Source organism: Malus domestica, chromosome 03 (assembly GCF_042453785.1).
Source record: "Malus domestica chromosome 03, GDT2T_hap1".
Classification (NCBI taxonomy): Eukaryota; Viridiplantae; Streptophyta; class Magnoliopsida; order Rosales; family Rosaceae; genus Malus; species Malus domestica.
Window position 1 is genome coordinate 28,642,970 of NC_091663.1, and position 19,737 is coordinate 28,662,706.

General features: G+C 38.7%; 1 long non-coding RNA gene across 1 annotated transcript; it reads left to right on the top strand.

Annotated features, from left to right (window-relative positions):
- Nucleotides 1–5,632: 5,632 nt before the first annotated feature.
- On the top strand, nt 5,633–6,897 carry LOC103429362 (uncharacterized). Its single transcript, XR_528611.4, has 4 exons — nt 5,633–5,897; nt 6,085–6,147; nt 6,323–6,415; nt 6,553–6,897. It is a non-coding gene; the product is annotated as an uncharacterized lncRNA (long non-coding RNA).
- The last annotated feature ends 12,840 nt before the right edge of the window (nt 6,898–19,737 follow it).

Here is a 19,737-nt window from a genome sequence, read left to right on the forward strand (position 1 = left end):
GCAAACTTTTATTTTATAAAAGGGACTCCCTCACCTTCGTTAGAGAGCATCGCTGCCAGCTGAGCAACTGCCTCGCCACGAGCATCACTCCTAGCCCATTATTCATATACTAAGGAGCGAGCCCTTATTTTATAAAAGGGACTCCTTCACCTTCGTTAGAGAGCATCATCGTCAGCTGAGCAACCGTCTCGCCACGAGCATCACTCCTAACCCATCATTTATGTATTAAAGAGCGCGCCCTTATTCTATAAAAGGGACTCCCTCACCATCATTAGAGAGCATCAACTCTAGCCCATCAATCATGTATTGATGAGTGAGCCCTTATTCTATAAAAGGGACTCCCTCACCTCCAAACGCCACAAGTCGTGTCAACCAAGGCAACATAAGCCATGAGCCAAGCAGCCGAGCAGCATGTGCTACTTCTAATTGAGCATCATTTCAGATTGAGCACCGCCTCATATCGAGCATCAGTTCAAGACAACATCTAGTTACTTCGGCCCACACATGGACTAAATTTCAAGTCTCCAGCCAAAAGACTCTCTTGACTGAAGACTTGGGGGACTACTGTTTATACCATATTTAGGGTCTCCGTATTTAGACCTCGTACAAATACTCAGGGGACTTAAATGTAATTATGTAATAAAGGAAAGGGCAAATATGTAATAAGTGAGGAGCCCTTATTCTATTAAATGACTCATCACCCTCACAATTGGGGGATGCTAATTCTTAGGCCTTAAGCTCTCATCCTCTCACATCCTCTCTCACATTACAAAGGTTCTCTCTCCCTCAGAAATACATAATCAGTGTGGACATAGCCCAAACCTTGGGGTGAACCACGATACATCTTGTGTTATTTACATTTCATGCAAGTTCACGGTCGGATTTGCGTTGTTCCAAGACCTCCGGTTTTATGCATCAACAAAGTTAGGTTTAATTAAGCCGTCTGTATTGTCAAACTATGAATATTTTTCTTTTTGTCACAAAGAAAAAGATATTGCTATATAATTCCTCAATCATTTTTTGATATAATGCTAATTACGTTTCACACCTTTAAGTTTGTTTTAGTTTTTTAAATGGGCCACAAAGTTTTAAATTTTTTTATATTACATCATAAGGTATTGAAATAGTATGAAGTTATGCTTTCGACGTAATTGATTGTTAGTCCTAATTGATTGTTTGATCTTGCATAAAATTGATGATGTGATTGTCATGTAAGCCACGCTTTTTGAATAAAAAGTTCATCAATTAAATGGTGTATTAAAGTTTATACAATTTTAGGATGCTTGAACGTTGTAGACTATATATAGCCTTTTATATTTACTGATTGATGAATGAACTTTGCATAAGACACTTTATTGCAGTAAAGGAAAGCAATGATGCCGACGTATCCTGGTGTGGGTCAATCCTACTGATCTCTCTTTTTCTCTTAACAACTAACAATTTAACCCATAAAAGCTACCTTTTATAAATAAAAAAAATAATAATAAAAAAAAAAAACAATTGATAAATGAACTTTTGTATCTATTTTCATGACCTAACTCTGGTGTGTAGATTCGATCCCCAATATTTGTCTTTTAGTGTTGGCAAGTGTTTGTTCTTTTTTAAATGCCAACTCGAACCCTAATCCAATAACCTAAGCATTAAAATAAATAAAGATTTCTAAATGCTTGGGCGGCTGCATATTCCAATGAACTGATTGACCAGAAAACTTGTATAACAATCATGGTCTTCAAGTTTGCGCGTTGTACGGTGTCCCATAATCTTTGGATTACTTGGAGTGTTCGCCTGCATGATTAAACTGAATAATAAATCATACATTATGAAACAAATCGGGATTGCTTATTTATATATGTTGAATTAATCAAAATGTTTGAGTGGCGACATATGCACATCTTGTTGATTGAGTCTAATTATTTCTCAACTTGGTATTAGTCGAACAAAAAATGTAAGCTTCAACGCAATCTTATATTCGACTGTCAACATATGACATCAAAGACAATCGGATTAGATCAGTTTAAAATGAGTGCGACTATTGATCTAGCTAATCAACCATAGATTTTGTCCTCTTAAAAATTATTATGAAAATCTGAACCAACTTAACTTAAAATGATATAAGATGCATCCTAATCTCAAACAGGAATGAGAACATACATTCGTATTGAACAGAGCGCTCCACGCCTTAGTGGGTGAGATTTGACGGCTGCTAGTACTGGTATTCCTAAATTTGTTCTTTCTTCCACATTTTGATCACTTGATTTATCAGCATAACAATTTAAGCAACTAACTGGTTAGGCAGTGATAAGGTCTTCCATTGGACGTGAATTCCATTTAGTGTATCTTTCATCCGGTCTACTTATAATCGAATTTTATCCTTCACAACTATATGGTCCAAATCCATTTGATTTGGAAATTCAATCCAAAAGAGAGTTAGCCAAGTTTGGGTTTTCATTATTTTAGTGTTTGGTATATTCTCATATAATGATGGAACAAGTGAACAACCAAGTGCTTTCACTTTCACGTTACAAAATTGTTAGTGATGGTTATCTATTTGTTGTACTTAAGAATTACATGCTCCCATATTACATAATAAAATGTTAACATGTGTTAAATTTAGTAGACTTGTGAGATCCATATTTTCTGTATTATTTAGAGATTAGCACTATGTGTGCTGCTTAGAGATGACTAAGCTATGTGCTGAGCTTGCTGGCCGATTAAGTTAGGAGGTGTCAATAAAGTTACATGCAAATGGGATATGTAGGTGAGTCATAGCATGAGCTGTGGATATCACGTAAACATTCATCCACATTGAGATGACAGGTGTGCTTGCTACCGATTCATCCATTAGGATGGTTTGTTTGCCGTTATTCTTGTACTACAAATAGGAGCAAATGCTCCTGTTTAATATCGTGCAGAGGGCTAGTTTGCATGCAAGCTAAGGTCTGATGTTCATATATATGTTAGAGAGGGATTAGGAAAGAAAAGAGTGGAAGAAATACATGGTGTTAGGAGTGATCAAAAAGTTGCTTAACTACGTGGAGTTTAACTATTGCGGTAGTAACGTGGATCTTCGTTTTAGTTTTATGGAATTGATGTAGGGGTTTCTTGGGGAACTTATCACTATTGGGGTATTTGTCTTGTTTAAGCTTTGTGAAATATGTGTTATACTTGATCTATCTCAACAATTGATGTAAGTGTGTATTTTGGAATATGATATTCATATTTCTAATATTGATAATGTTGATTATATGCATATGTCATTGCATATTGGAGTGGATGGACTTTATTGTAATATTTGAGTGGTTATGAAAATGGAATTATATTTGGTGTGGTTGAGTTTGACTCTTGTAGGGACCAGCAAGGGTGGTAGAAGTGAAATTATAGGAATGATACAAAGTAGTGGAGACCCTGGCAACCTAGAGGAGAACAAGATGACAAACAAAATGGGAATTTTGGGATGATTGAGTTATGGGGGTTAGTTTAAATAATAGAGCATTCAGGTCACCGCTGAAGTGGTAAAATGCATGGTATGAGACATGCAGGTCCGCGTGTTTTATTATAAATTAACGGGCTGAGTAATTGAAGTTAAGTTGCATTCATGAAATATAATGTGTTTGATAACATGTTAAAATTGATTACGTGTTGCATGACACTTAGTTTAGCGTTGACAATTATCCTTGATAAGAGTTATGTTCCTATTGAGTTGTGGTTTTGCTCACACTATTTTAGACCTTGCAGGCTTGGTACAAGACTGGTCCAATCCAATAATCTAAGTAGCAAACCAGAAGAAAATTTGTAGTTGAATAGGCAGAAAAATTCCTGATTTGAATTTTTTGTGAAATCCGATTCGACCCTTATTTCTTTCTTTCTTCATATTGTAAAGGAAAGCAAAGCTTCTTTTATGTAAGATATAGCTTTTATTCAATTAGGGCTCAAGATTAACAGAGGGTAGAAGAGCTGAGGTTGTGTTAGACAAGGGATTTTAAGAGTTTTTATTATATTTGTAACGGATTTTGGAGCTATTTGTATAAGAGAAGTTAGTTTTTCGGTTTTTCTTTTCTTTTTTACTCACGTGCCAAGCACGAGATCGTATTTTCCCACCAACCCTGAGTCCAAAGTGTGACAAGACTTGACAACTAAAGGAGTGTTGAGAGTTTCATACACTGAAGATGGAAGTCTTGAAGTGCTTAAAAAATCATTACTTACTCTACCGACAAGTAAATGATTTTATGTTAGAACTCATATTGGAATACACATTTCAATTGAGCAAAAACTTCTTGTCGATTTGGTTCAACATCATCTAATCCCTCGTTCCTATGTTTTCAGGTTAAAAACTCCAGATTGTTCACGACTCTTCTATCAATTTGTTATTGAAGATTCAAAATGCACCACTTAAATTTGAGAAATACTAGCAACTTTCTCACTTATTTTTTCACTTAAATTCTCTCATTTTCTTTAATGTCACGTGTGCTCCATTAGCATCCAAAGCTTTAATTTTAATTATATTAAAAATTCTACAATTTTTCTTCCTCTGTTAGTATAATTAAAATTTTAGTTTTTCAATAAACAAAATAATTAGCCTTTTAGTTTGCGTGCTAGTAGAATATACTTGACATAAGTTGAAGTGAAAATGTTGAATAAGAAAGAAAGTGAAAAGGTTGCTAACATTCACCGTCTGGAAATAATTTCCGTAAAGGGATATGATCTTTTAATCTTTATGTATTAATCGTAAAAGTGTTAAAAATATCAACCATTCAAACTACTAATGCGTATAATTTCATAGGCTTTTGTTAATCGTTTATGTAGCATGTGTGGAGCTTACGTTTTGTATTTGAGGATACTAATGTGAGAAAATTAGAACGTCTATCCCTTTATTGGAAAGTAGAACTACACATCAAAGTGTATATGCAATTGAGTAATACTACGTAAGAGTAAATTGTAACAATGATCCATTAACTTTAACTCAATTTGGTAATGGTCCCTCAACTAAAAATCCATTACCATTGGTCCCTGAACTTATCAAAACGTGCAGAAAAATTCATTACCACTAGTCCTCAACTTTAGAAATAGTCTATCAACCTTAATCCAACTGGAGAAATAGTCCATCAACCTTAATCCAACTGGAGAAATAGTCCTTTAACTTTGACAAAATTTTGACAAAGTTGACGAAAATGACCATAGTTACACATTTTGATGAGTTGAGGGACCAATGGTAATGAATTTTTAGTTGAAAGACCATTGCTTCAATTTGATTAAAGTTGATGGACAATTGTTGCAATTTATTCTACTACGTAAACCAATTTTTTAGATTAAATTTACAAATAATATAATGTGTCACTATTAGAAAATAAGTATATTAATCAATACTTAAGTAATAACATAATCATCAATAATCACGTCAAAAATATAATTTAAATGTTGATGTTCCTACTATTATCTTTTGCAATTAGGTCTACTGGTAAACGACGTGAATGTTGCATCCTATTAAACGGACAACGTGAAACTAAGCGTCGTTTTGCCTTCTCACCGACTGGGGCCTGTTGGGCCATTTCGTCCACCGAGAAAATTCTTTATAGCCGTTAGAAAGAAAGAGCTTCCCTTCCATTTAAACCGACGGCTCAGATTCACTCGATTCAAACTTGAATGCGATCAAAACACTACCCCTCACAAATCCCTCCGGTCCCATAAACGAACGGTCTCTTTCTCTCTCTCTAGCTCTCCGAGATCTTCGCCTAAAATTCACAACCCCCCTCTCTCTCTCTTCAATTATTTCTTGTTTTTTATTTAATTTCTTGTTAAATCGTGGAGCGAGAGGTGTCAAATGGTGGGAATATTGCCCCAAAACTACAGAGACTTCGTTCCAAATCACGACTCCAAGCCCTCTTCAACCTCTGAAGCAGGTTCTTGTTTTTGTTTTATTTTATTCAATTTGCCCACTTTTTAATTGTTTGAATTACAAGAAAATGTTGAATTTGAGGTTTGGATTCGATTATTACAGCTTCTTATAGTTTTAATTTTGTTTTCCGGCACAAGAAAATGTAGAATCGGGGAATTTTCTGATTCGATTTCATCCCTCTTTGTCTGCAGAGTTAAAACTGAAAACCCTAGAGCGATTACAACAAAGTTGGAACAGTGACGTGAGCGACAAAGGTGGGTAATTTCTGCAATTCTTGGTTTTTTAATCTTTAATTTTCTAAAAGAAATTGGGAAACTTTTCAACTAAACTGTTGCGTTGTGTATTTCAATTGAGTAGTTGAGTTGTAAGAAAATGGAAAACTTTTGGGGGGTCGTTGAAGTCATTCTCTGATTATATCATTATTTTCAGAATGTACTCCAGATATTGCTACCAAACTTGTCGAGTGAGATTCTGATTTGATTGGTGAGAGTAGCACGTCGAACGGAACTCAGAAAGTGATTGGTGAGATTCTGATTCTGATTTGTTAACGTCGCTTTGAGGAAAGCTCAGAAAGTGATTGGAAGCATTTGTATATTCTTTCTGTTTTTAATCTTTCGACAAATTCACTAAACGTTTTTGGTTTTGTTCTCATGCTTTAGGATTTGAAGAGAGAGCATACTGCCTTGTCTGATGAATTTCTTACCGGACCCTGCAGTTCTAAACACCATTCAGTTGCTAAGTGAGCCTTTTGTTTTAATCACTCACAATTATTTTCTAACTTCCCTTCTCTCTTTGATTGTAATTTGTTGTTTCTGGATATCCAAATCCATAAGCTTCATCGGAATTGCCCTGGTATGCTTTCTGTAAACTCACTTTATAACTGCTGTTTGTTGTGACTGTGCTCTGAGTGAAATTTGGAGTTAACTGCTAGACAAACAAGATTAAGAATGATTTTAGAGACCTAGCAATTCAATGAAAGACTAGGAACCCATATCTGCTTGGACTGTCCTCTGAGTGAAATTCGATTGCTTTGAACTGCTTAAATTTTCTGCAATATGATAGTCTTAGAACTGCTGTGGTTGATGTCAATGAATGAATCTGCTGCTGGATGTAGGATCCAGTTTTTTCTTTATTTGCCTTGCACGTCTTGATTGCAACCTGCAAAAGCCCAAAGTTTTTCAATCAATAATCTGTTTTTATCAACTCAGTTTTTCATAATATAAGTTTTTTTTTTTTTTTTTTTTTTTTGGTAAACTGGAAATGCAATATCCGGGCAAAGATGCCAAAAGATTATAAGAATGCCTACAACGAGGCAAACAAGCACAAACACCAGCTACAGAAATAGTAGTACAAGAAGGTAGAAAGAAAATCATGACGCCAAGAAATCCCATCTTTACACAAAACATGAACCAAGGAAGATGGGGTTCTATCGACCCAGATTAAGTCACATGCTTCCAAACAATGCTACGATGCCAAGAAATCCGCAGCCGAGTTGGCCAGTCTTAAGATCCAAGACCAACGACAATCTTGGAAGACCAGTCGCAAATTGGAACACTTCCTAAGAATGGGAAAAGCATCCTAACTACCATTCCTTGCCAAATCTCTAAGGCAAGAAATTGATTCGAGTGAGTCCGATTCCACAATTATCGAGTCCCGCCCTCTACTAGCCCCTAGCTTGCACCCATGCAAAATAGCTAAAGCCTTCGCCATTGCAACACCATTAGCCTTTATACAATACCTACAAGCTGCCAGGAAACGACCCTCCTCATTCCTTGCCACCACCCCCGTGAAACCCATCCCATCACTTGCCACCCAACTTGCGTCAACATTAATCTTAATAGCGCCCGGAGTCGGTGGGGACCATTGGACTACATTATCCTCACTCTACGCCTGGTGCTGGAATAGATTCTTTAAAAGCCGAGACAGAGAGGGAAATAGCAACTAAAACCCTCCTTGGGTTGAGAATCAGATTGTTGAACAGGAAGTCATATCTTGATTTCCAAATATGCCAGCAAGTAAAAGCTATGTAAGATAAGAGCATAATATGTACCTCCTTTGACCCAATAGTCGATTTAAACATCTGAAGAAGCCAATCTACCCAGTTTGAATCCTGCAGCCGATTCGCTCTAATATTCAACGTACCTCCGAACCAAACACCATCTATCCAAGGGCATTTAAGAAACATATGTTCTATTGACTCATCATGTGACTTACAAATGGGGCACAACAGAGAAGGAGAGGATTGACGTTGATATAAGTTCGCCATAGTAACAATAGCCTCATGCATAGTTCTCCACATGAAGTTTCTAATTTTCAGCGGTGCCTCCAGCTTCCAAATGATCTTCCATAAAGCACCGAGGCAATTGGTCGTCATGATAGGTGAAGGGATCTTTCCAGTATTATGATTCAAGTTCCAATAATAACCAGATTTGATGGAATAGGACCCCTTCTTCTTATAGGGCCATACCAGCCTGTCTCTAAGCGCCAGGTCACCATTTTGTGTCCCCAAGATAGCCTCAAAATCCACCTTCGCCAAGAACGGCTTTAAGAAATCAATGTCCCATTCCCTACTGTCCTGGCAAATTAAGGACTTCACCATTAGATTTTTTGATATCGGCACCGTCCCCAAAGGGGCAGGTCTACCTAGGGGGAATAGAAGGGAGCCACCTATCCACCCAGACCCAAGTATCATTACCATCCATAATCTGCCAGTGAGCCCCGTCACCCATGATTTCCCTTCCAACAAGGAGGCTAAACCAAATCTAAGATGTTCTCCCACCCCATTTAGCCTCGAGGAAAGAGGAATTCGGAAAGTACCGGGCCTTAAGCACCAATGCCCATATAGAGTTTGGCTCCACAATCAACCTCTAACACTGCTTGGCTAAGAGGGCATCATTGTACATCGAAAAGCTTCTCAAACCAAGACCTCCTTCCTCCTTTGAGCGTCCTAGTTTCTCGCGAGAAACCCAGTGTATCCAGTTTTCACCCTGTTTTTGTCCCCATTAAAACTTCAAAATCATGGCATCCATTTTGTTACAAAAAGATGTGGGAAACTTAAACAAAGTAGACTTTTTCCAACCTTTAAGCTTTTCTAGTAGCCCCCATTTTACATAGGCAAGACCGACTTTCTTTGATCGGCCCCATATAGCCGGAACCCTAAGGTAAATTCTCGGATCCCGACCTTCTCCATACCGAGAATGTTCCCCAGATGTTGTGTGACCTTCACAAGCACATTGGAGCCGAAGCATACATTGGATTTCGACTTATTGACTTGTTGTCAGAAGCCGCACAAAAGTCATCAATCAACTGAATAAGGTGCCTACAATTCATTTCCTCCGCCTCGAGAAAGATGAGAGTATCATCTGCAAAAAGAATGTGGGAAATATTTGGACCCGACAGATTCATCTGCACCCCCCTTATCCTTTTTTTATCGCAAACCTGTTGAATGAGGAGCAATAAGACTTCATTGACCAAGTGGAAAAGGTAAGGGGATAATGGGTCACCTTGCTTAAGACCACGAGATGGCGCGAACTTTGAACCCAGGTAACCATTGAGCAAGATGGCAAAGTTCACCGAAGAAATACAGCCCATTATCAACTTTCTCCAACTGTTATTGAAGCCCAATTTCTCTGTAACTGCCATTAAGAAATCCCATTCCACTCTATCGTAGGCCTTGTGCATATCTAACTTGATTCCCAACTCAAATTTGCATTTCGCTTTTCTCATTTTTAGGAAGTGGAAGAGCTCATGCGCAAAACCAATATTATCTTGAATTTGCCTACCTATTACGAAAGCATTTTGGGTAGGAGAGATCAAGTCCGGCTGCTTGAGGCGGTTGGCCAACACCTTGGAAAACACCTGATAAGAATAATTGCATAAACTAATGAGGCGAAATTGTGACACAGACACTGGATTTTGAACCTTTGGAATCAACACCAAGTTAGTAGCATTGATGTGCCGAGGGTTTTCAGTTCTATGCATCAATTCCTTAATTATTTCATTCACATCCGCTGTAATAATCTCCCAATGAGCCTGGTAGAAAATGCCAGGAAAATTGTCAGGGCCTGGGGCCTTCAAACTCCCCATCTGCATAACAGCAATTTTTTACCTCCTCACTCGAAACCAATTTCGAAAAAGCAGCGTTCTTCTCATCATAAACCCTTGGGATAACACAGTCTAAAATCTCACCCCATTCCCAATGTCCCTACAATGTGAATAATTCCATGAAGTACTCATTAAACATGCGCCGAACCTACCTTTGGTTCTCAACCCAATTACCACTACTATTTTTAAGGAGACCGCCTTATTTCTTCTTCTTTTGTGCATAGTAGACTGATGAACAAAATTTCCTATTAGCGTCTCTCCTTAAGCCACTGAACCCTCGATCTCTGCTGCCAGTAGCACTCTTCCTGGCTCCATAAAAAATCCACTTCTTTGGATAAAGCTTGAATCTCCGCAGAGTTCCTACCCAAGTTTTGTTGAAGCCGACCCAATTGACCCATCATATCTTTGATCTACCATATCCTTTGTTTAAATTTAACATTACACTCCATTTTGAAAGGGAATTACGGCATTCATGAATTTTTTCATTCCATCTCTGTAAAGGATTTCCCGCTCTGCTTAATTCCTATGCATATTTCACGATGTCATTACATTCACCATCCTTAGCCCAAAACGCCTCGAAGCGGAACAACTTCTTTGTCCTTTCAGACTTCGGCTCACTTTGCACCAAAACAGGATAGTGATCAGATCCCAGAGTCGTGCCATTTGTAACCGATGGGTTTAGCCATTGAGATACCATTATTCATTTACCAGACCCTTGTCTAAGCGGGCTTCCACTAATTGCCCATTTCGAGTTCCTCTCCAGGTAAACATTTAGCCATTAGAATCCAAATCCACAACCTCCAATTTATCCATAAATTCCTCCAAGTACCTTGGCCAGTTGTATTGCACTTCAGCTCCCCTCAATTTCTCATGATCCCACAGGAATTCATTGAAATCGCCACCACAAATCCATATAATGCACTCCGGCCCAAATTTCTGTATCATTCCCCTCCAGAACACCTCATTTTCCGCCTTGTAAGACGTACCGTAAACCTAAACACCACCGCCGAGTCAATAAGATAGCCCCGGGCATTAATGAAATGCTTAGACGATTCAATAACCTCCACCTGTATTGAATCACCCCATCATAAGCTGAGGCCACCTGCTCTACCAATCGGAGCAACGTCAAAACCATTAAAATAACCCATCCTTCTTCTCACCCCTGCAATTCTATGATTTTTCATTTTTGTTTCCGAAAGAAAAATCATGAGGGTCTGTGTTCTTTAATTTGCCCATGTAGGGCTCGAACTACCGTGTCAGACCCTAGACCACGGTAGTTCCAGAACAGGTGTATCATGGCGCTCCTGCGGCTGTTGAAGGCCAGCCACCACCACCTTGGGAAGAAGATCCCACTATCTTGGCCCTCAAGGCATTTCTCCCATCCTCAGAGGTCTCATCCGTGTAATCTTTTTTGGTTATTCCCCTAAGCCATTCTGCTGCCCTATCTTTTTTTTCCTTTACCCTTCTCTTCTCCTCAATAGTTTTTTATTTTTTCAGAGATAAGTGGCCCACCTCCTTGGTCGATGCTTCCAACACCCTCTTGTTTGTACTTTTAGATCCTTCAGCACACGATTCTGTGTAGCCTATTTCTTCTAAATTTTCCATGCTTGAAGGTTGTACCTGGGTTGGTTGGTCGATTTAGAAGTGGATCCGTTCCTGGATCTCTTCAATCAGGACTGATTGGATTCTTCCATGCTCAGTTTGACTCTCTAAGGGCTTGAAACTTATGACCAGACGATGGAGAGCCATCAGCCCATTTCCTTCCATGATCCATTGGGCATGGTTGAAAGTCAGTCCATGCCCAGTTCTTGACATTCTACTCCACGTTTTCAAGTTTTTCCCTTTCTTTTGTTGCTACATAGTATGCATATGGTCATCCCCAACAGTTACTTCTACCTCACTCAGGTCCCCTAAGCCTTGTTTCTCTCACTGTTATTTTGAGATCCTTGTTCCCACTCGAGTTGCTCCAGCATGTCTACGTTCCGCCATGGTAATAGCCAGAGGTTTTGGAGGTTCAACGAAGTCTTTCACAGGTGCCGTTTTGGTCCACTCTCCATATCCTGCCATACCACCTTTCACTGACTCAAACGTACACTCGATGTTTGAATGTCTGATTCTCCCACATCAATAACAAAAGTCCTGTAGCCTTTCGTACCTGAACATAATCCATGATTCATTATTGTTGACTCTCGGGAGCCAACACCATATGCTTAAAGGTGTCAAAATATCCACATCTACTTTGACTTTCAAAAGGCCCCTTGCCTTCGATGGGTCTTCTACAGTTTCAACTTTCCCAATTTTTGACGCCAAACACCTAAGATTCTTTTCTGAGCTTAGATAAGGCGGGACACCCCTAATTTGCACCCAGAATGAGATTACGTTCATATTAATTTCCTCCAAGGCTAACTTATGTGGCCATATTTTAACAGAGAAAATTTTCTTCATAACTGCCCATGGGACCTGGTCAGTGATCATGGTAGCTGTACTTTCATCATTTACAGTGATAATGAAAGTATTATCTTTGACCCACTAGATGTCAACCTCACCCATCTTTTTCGAGGAAGCTGTAAGGATGTTGCAAGTGCCCCATTTGTTAAGGATTTTCTTGGCCAGAATAGTGCCCACGAGCTTGATTCCTTGTTCCATGTTAGATAAGTCCATACTTTTCTCCAAATGGACCACTAATTCCTCCACCTCCGCTCCAGCCATTTGACGCGACGATTAAGAAGCTTTACAGACTATCAGAATCATAGAAAGCCACAAGTATACTTTTGATTTTTTACCTAGATTAGTCCTTTGTTTTATTGTATCTCCCTCTTTGCCTTTCGAATTTGTTGAAGATAAATGGAGGCACAACAGACCCACAAGCACACTACCCGATTTATTAAGACTGACCTCTTCATAAATACCCTCATTATAACTTTTTAGGTGGTTGGCTTTGATTGTTTGTGTAGATCATTGTCGCGGATACCGAGACTTTACTCTCTTGCTTGGATATGGTGGGTTGTACTTATTGATGTACCCACAATGCCCCGGGATTGTTCTGTTATCATTCTAAAAAATATTTATCCCTTTATGTCTGGTGGGTGGAGATCTGATTTCTCACCGTCCTGTCATCCCTGCAAAACAGACCCGCAGCTCTATATCTGACCCAATAAGGAAGGAATAAGGAAGGAAGAAGTAAAGACAGATTAAAAGGAAGTACAGAGTTGGAGGTTGGGGTTGAGCAGAAAGATCTGAAGTTAATTTCAAAGGTGTGGGTTTAAATACGGAGAGAGAAAGCCAAAATAAAGGGTAGGTTTATGTATTAATGAGACAGAGAAAGATATGGATTTGGTGGGTAGGTTGATTAAGAGAAGATCTGGGTTTTCGGTTCATGAATCTTGTGTATTAATGAGATTGAGAAAAGTATAAACCTGGTGGATAAGCTGATTAAGAAGAGATTAGGGCTCAGTAACCTCATGATCGCAGATGAAACCCACACAAATGAAGGACTCTCACGGAGGAGAGAATTTTTTTTTTTCAAATGCGTGTTTTCATAATATAAGTTTCTCCAAGCAAAAATTTACTTTGAAAAGATAAGAATTTTATCTAACAAAACAAATGCTTCTTCAAATTAAAAACACTCAGGCCAACAACAATTTTATTAAAACAAGGATTTTCACAGCTAACAATTTGTACACACGAAAAAAATACTTTAAAATACAAAATTTTAATCTAGTATTACTGAAAGAAAACAAAACTAAAAGCAAAAAGTATTTTTTTGATTGTTTTTCAAGTTAGTGTTAGAAAATTAGGATGCCTCTCAATAAATGCTGTAGTTAGTTAGTCTACAGCTAGACGTACCAGAAGTCCGATGGTCAAATCACTGGTTTCTTCTCGCATATGGCATCGTAGGGTGACTCCATGTATAGTTTCAGCTTGTGGACACCTTGAATATGTTACCACTTTACTCATTAATAATGTTGGCAAGCCTATGAGGATAAACCTTAGTAACCTAGTGTTGTCTGTCCCAGTGGCTCTTCAACTTCCCTGGAAACAACTTCAACCTTGAATTAAACAACAACACTTTCTGCCTTAGTTGAAACTCTTTTCTAAATTTGATTGTCATGAAACCCCTTAGTTTTCTCCTTGTAGATCTTCGTAGTTTCATATGCCTCATTACGAATTTCATCTAACTTGTTGAGTTGCAATTTACGCTTATCATCAGCAAAATCAAAGGCAAAATTTAGATGTTTGATAACAAATACACCTTATGCTCTAGCTCCATAGGTAGATGACATGCTTTCCCATAAACGAGCTGAAAGGGGGACATTCCAATTAGAGTTTTATACATTGTTCTATACGCCGAGAGAGCATTGTTTAATTTCAAACTCCAGTCCTTGCGAGTAGAGCTGATTGCTTTCTCTAGGATACGCTTTATCTCTGTTGGAGTTTTCAACCTAGCCTGATGTTTGAGGATGATACGCATTGGCTACACAATGGGTGATCCCATATTTCGTAAATAGTGCAGCAAAAGGCTTATTCAAGAAGTGCTTACCTTCATCGCTAATAGTAGCTCTCGGAATAGAAAAAATCGGATAAATCATACCTTGGAGGAAATTTAGGACCACTGACCCTTTGTTATTAGGTGCTGTAATTGTCTCAACCCACTTAGAAACATATTCTATAACCACAAGAATGTGTTGGTTCTCATGGGATGATGGGAATGTTCTCATGAAATCAATGCCTCAAACATCAAATAATTCAACAACTAGAATACTCTACTGCGACATCTTATTCTGCATAGACTGATTGGCCACTCGTGGACAACGATCACAAACTTGACACCAATTATTTGCATCCTTGAAAAATGAAAGCCAAAACAACCAATTTTGCAAATTCTTAGTTGTTGTCCTCTTTGGCCCCAAAGTGTCCTCCAAACACATAATGATGGGCAAATATGAAAATATTTTCCTGCTCCTTTTCTGGAAGACTGGAATACATTGTCGAATGATCTGATATGGGCAATACTTGTACAAGTATAGTGTTAACGTTGTGCATTTTTAGGCCCACACAATGGCACATGCCCAAGGAAAGACCTAAGAGCCGACTCAAGGGGTTCATAGAAGGTCACCCCGAGCACTTGAGCCAACTGAGATAAAAAAGGTGTTGCCCCTGATCGCATGGAATACGGAAGCAAACTGATAGCTTTATAGCAAAAGTCTCCAAGGGCAAAACTACTCGGCAAGGAAGGGATTTGGGTGATGGTGGCTGCGGCAGTGAGGCAAAGGGGAAGATGATTTTCTGATTTTATGGAGAGGGAAGAGGAGCTTTCTGTGCAGATTTCAAAGTGGACTTCCTTGGCATTTTAGGTGTAATCTTTCTTATGTCTTCGATGTTTCAATTCAATAAACTTTGTGTTGTGAGTATGAGGAACTAAACCCCCTTAGTTGGGGGGTGATTCGAAACCATGTACATGCTTGCAATTTGATTCGATTACATTCAGTTGTTATTTCATAAGTTGTGGATTCAATTCGTTCATCTATTTGATTGATACTTATTTATGTATGTTGATTGAGAGTGCACGCTTAGTTTTCATGCATGAATATGATGCTAGATTATGAGGGAGTTTCACCTAATAGTTATAATCTTATAATCACAAGTAGTGAAGATCGCTTGAAAACGATCGCGTTGAATGAATTCTTAGCATAAGTTTCATGCAATTCATAGTAACAAATGCTTCGTCAATGCTTATGTTTTTCATAGAACGTAATGATTCTTGCTTGTATCTCTATTATGCAATTCATGTAGGGAACTTGTAGGGAATGTTTTGAGTTGTCGTATGCAATCATCCAACTTGATAAATTCTGGAAAAACTGAGGGTTAATTAGTGCAATTCACGGTTAACTTGGGGCGTTGAGTATTCATAGTTTATCGGAAGAACAACTGAAAATCGTTTTGTTTGCAAGTGTGACATGTGTGGAGAAGAACCTCCTAACTAGCCTTTTATCCATCTATTTCACCAAAATCGTTTTTACAATCTGTTTAGTTTCAAGTTTCTGTTTTGTGTTAAATTTTCGTCCAAAACAAATCCCCCTTTTATTTGAAGTCTTAGATTAGTTAGAAAGTGTTTTGATTTGTGTTTCTAAGTATTTTGATTCAAGTTTTCATCAAATTTCGTCCAAATTAGTGTAGGTGCTCAAAACTGCCCAGAAAGTGGTTTTTAGGCAGTTTTGAGCCTTCTAGTTGCTGTTTTAAGTTTTAGGTTTGTTTAAGTGTTTTAACTTTTAGTTTTGCATTCTTTGAGTCTAGTTTAGTGTTTTTAACTTTGTTTTTGAGTGTTTAAGTCAGTTTCCAAGCGTTTAGCAATCCCTCCTAATCCCCGGTCTAGAACGATCCCTACTTACATCTTTACTACAATTTGACAAAAAGAGGGTTTAATTTGTGTGCTTAATATATTTCGCATCAAATTTTTGGCGTGCCATTTAGATTATGTGGCAGCTCGTAGTTAGTAACAAAGACCTAATATGAAACGTAAAGGTAGTTGGGACAATGCTCGACGAGACGAGGTAGAGTAACCAAGGTTCGAGTGGGACACTCGGCTCCCTTAGACCTAAAAAGGCGTGCCACCTTGACTGTAAAAATGTCATTTCACTTACGAGAGCTTGGCCGAATAGGTGGAAAGGTGTTAGTAAGTTAGTACAAGTTGTTGGCATACAAGACAACGAGCAAGCATAAGCTTTGGCACCATCTATTGGGAACACATACGATTTGGTTGCATTTTCTGCCCTGTTATTTTTGCTCCATAGTTTGTAGTCCACTAAGTAAGATGACCAGCAAACCTTAGCCGACACTTCGAAGAAGACGACGAGAAGAGAGTACTAGGCTCGCCATCTATAAGGAGAAGATGAATGCATACTTGTTGGTTTTTGATAGATGGTACATAACCTTTTCCACACCCAAGACACCCTACTCCAGAAGAAGCATGATGACCTCCTAGAACAAATCAACCAAACGAACGAGAAGATTGATAGCATATCCAAGGAAGGGGCGTGTGGCTCCACAAGCCCCCTTAGGGATGTCAACAACGGGGGAAAAGATGCCCATGAAGTCATTAGCAAGAATCTCAAAGCAGAGGAGGACATTGGACGTTCGGGACAAATGGGCGAGAGCCGTCGAGCAAGCGTTGGAAGGCTGGATGGGAACCCTAGTTGGCACCCCAACATGAGAAGCACCTTGAAAGAAGTAATGGGTAATAGAATAATAAGCGTGTTGGATTGACTTAGAGACATTGAGTGATCGCCTAAACTAAAGAACCCTAATTATTATGAGGATGAGGTGTCACTACACTCGAGTGTTCAAGATGCAAAGCTACGAATGGCTTACTGATCTGTATGACTATCTCGATGGGTTCATATACGTCATCGAGGGTGTAGGCTATTTTTGACTATCCTTAAGATAACTACTCGGGATTGGTTTAAGAAAATAGTCTCAAGGTCCATATGCCTTTCTTGAACTGAGGCATGTTTTCCTTGAAACTTGTACAATCATCTTTAAAAGCCAGTACACACCGAACGGCTTTGCCTCTGTGAAATAGAATCTGAACGAATCCTTAAGCTATTATATATCTAGATTCAACAATAAGTACACTAAATGCATAGGATGTGATGAGGTGACGACACATAATGCCTTCATGGAGGGATTTGCTGGTGGCAATTTATACTTTTATCTTACTCGAAATCCTCTTAATGCCTTCAAAGATTTGTTGTGTGAGGCAACGAGTTATTGTTAAGCCAAACAACTAAACAAGACGAGGTTACAAATGTAGGAAAGATTGATTGGTCGAACACGTCGGCTAAAGCCAAGTAGGAAGTTGTGTATCGCCTGCCTAGAAAAAGGTATGAAAATTACTAGACCAACACCGAAAGTCACCCCGAGCGATATGACAGGTACGAATCTTATGCCCCTATGAATATGTCTCAGATCAAGATGTTCCTTCTTGTGGAGCATTAACTGCCTACCACTCAAATGGTGCAACCCGATTTTTACGGATGGAGAGATGATACCAGATATCTCCTGTATCATAGAAACCATAACCACCTTACAAACGACCACATGGATCTCAAGGACGACATAGAAGCGCTCGTTCAGTGAGGACAACTCGCGAAATACCTACCCGTTAGACCGTTGGCCCAACTGAGCTTCATTGACGTCGAGTGCCACTGCAAATTGTGATCAAGTAGGAATGAGGTGATCTACGTATTATCTTAAGGCTTATATGCCCGAGCGTCATGACAGGCAGTTTCGCATACCTATTGGGTCGGAGAGGATGCTAGTGATGATGATCCCGACCCTTGCGAGGTAGGAATGGTTAGAGATGATCAGATGTTGGCAAAAGTGTGTTATGCATCAGAAGTAAAAGTACAAATGCTCGGAGGGTCGCCCACACCAGATCCTAATACTTGTTAAACGGCCCGACCGCTCGTTCAAGAAAAAATGTAACATGTTAAGTAAATTCAACAAGTTAATGAAGATAAGGACCAATGTTCTAAAAAACACTAGGCGCTAGTTGGACGGCGGGCTGGGGTATAGTTAAAACTTATATTTATATTGAGAATTTGAGAAAGTTAAAAGTTAAAACTTAGGTCTTCATGACATTGCCATCATCACAAACTAATACTATAAAAATAAGAAAAATGGAAAACGGAAATCCAAAATTAAAAATTCTCTTTTTAGTAGGTTAGAAACCATTTAAGTTTATTAAAAAATAATTAAAAACAATAGAACCGCCTAGACACGGCCTAGCCCGCCTAACTTGCCTAGGCTGCCTTCTAGCTCCTACTTGATTTTTCTTTCTATGTTGGTCTAAATTGTATCGGTCCTCCACCGCTTAGCACAGCCAGGACCAATTTTTAAAGCAGTGATGAACACCCAATTTGAACTCTGAGCAACAGGTAACACTATAAGCAAGACTTGAGTAAGAAGAATAAATCTTCGAAGGATATAGTAAAAGGAAAAGTTTTGCAATGTGGGGCCAAACACTCAAAGCTAAAGCAGGCATGCTAGGAAAACGAAGAAAAAGATGATAGAATACCAGAACAACAAACGGTACAACACTTAACCCAGAACCAGTCATCAAGGCCACTCAAAGGAATGTTAGCAGGAGATTTTTTTTGGAAGAACTCGCTTTGAAAGAAATTGGAATTTCGGATCAGAAGCTAGCTAAATGGTCTAGAGGCATCATGTTGGCTGAGTCATATCAAAGTGGTAGGAACATCGAGACCACTAAATAGAGTCATTCCTTGATCCCCCTAAGGATGGTGTTAAGGGTATCACGTGGAGATTTTTTTTTCTAGTTAGTATAAAAGAGAAAGGAGTTTGTTGAAAAACAACTTTCCAAATTAGTCCCCCTTACACTAAAAAGTTTAAACCAATCATCAATGTTAAGAATAATCCAAAATCAATCGCCCAAACCACATTAAAGGATAAAGAAAAAGATGCTTCATAAAATTATTTAAAATGACCCCTAAAAGACCTTGTCAAATAAAAAGAAAAAATTATTGTAAAAATTATGTTGAGGAGGCTGGTCTGGTCTTGTTTGCTGGGTCGGTAACCAAAGAGTCTACGGCTGGTCCAGTTTAGTCGATGGGGGTTTCTCTGACTCCATCTTCCTTATCCCCGCCCTTCTCAACACTGTTTTTATCATCCCTGACATCTAGATCATAGTCAGGATGAGTTATCTTCACCTTCTTGTAAAA